Source organism: Triticum aestivum, chromosome 2D, assembly GCF_018294505.1.
Source record: "Triticum aestivum cultivar Chinese Spring chromosome 2D, IWGSC CS RefSeq v2.1, whole genome shotgun sequence".
Lineage (NCBI taxonomy): Eukaryota > Viridiplantae > Streptophyta > Magnoliopsida > Poales > Poaceae > Triticum > Triticum aestivum.
In genome coordinates, this window is record NC_057799.1 from 549,854,146 (window position 1) to 549,855,244 (window position 1,099).

The following is a 1,099-nucleotide window of genomic DNA, read 5'->3' on the forward strand; positions in this document are numbered from 1 at the left end:
CTCGTCGCTTCGGTATCAAAGGGAAGCTTGCCCCTAGATACGTGGGTCCTTTCAAGATCTTTGGCAAAAGAGGCGACCTCGCCTATCAACTTGAGCTTCCTTCCAACTTCGCGAACGTGCACGATGTGTTCCACGTGTCACAGCTCCGCAAGTGCTTCAAGATGCCTGAGCGCACTATCAACTTCGAAGAGATTGACCTCCAAGAAGATTTGTCTTATCATGAGCACCCCGTTGCTATTCTTGAAGAAACTGAGCGCAAGACTCGCAACAAGTCTATCAAATTCCTGAAAGTGAAGTGGTCGCACCATTCCGACCGGGAAGCCACCTGGGAACGCGAGGACCATCTCCGTTCCGAATATCCGGAGTTCTTTCAGTCCTAGATCTCGGGACGAGATCCTCTCGTAGTGGTGGAGTGTTGTAACACCCCGCATGTAACTTGCCATATTTGTAACTCCGACTCTTGCCATTTTCGGCTATGTGTTATGTTTTTCCCTCCGTTGTTGGGTTTTGTCTTTTGTTTTGTATTTTGTCATGTCATGCATTTTCATATCATGTCATCATGTGCATTGCATTCGCATACGTGTTCGTCTCATGCATCCGAGCATTTTCCCCGTTGTCCGTTTTCCAACCCGGCGCTCCTATCTCCTCCGGTGCACCCCTCTTGTTTCCTTTCGTGTGCGTGTGTCAAACTTTCTCGGAATGGACCGGGGCTTGTCATGTGGCCCTAGTATACCACCCGGAAACCACCGGTCAAGTTTCGTTCCATTCGGAGGTCGTTTGGTACTCCAACGGTTAACCGGGCATCCGCAAAGTCCATTTGAGTGTCCAGCAAAAATCCCCTCCAAAACCAGCCCAAAACCCACCAAACTCTCTTCCATGCTCTAGGTCGTTCGATCATGATCGTGTGGGCGAAAACCGCGCCTCATTTGGAGTCTCCTAGCTCCCTCTACCTATTTATATGTGGGCATCCCGAAAAACGAAATCACAGACGAACCCTAGAAATTTTCCCACCGCGCCGCCGGACGCGTCCGCCCGCGCCGGACAACGTCCGCCGCCGCGCCCCGGCGAATCCGCCGCCGCCACGTGGCGTGCCTCCACC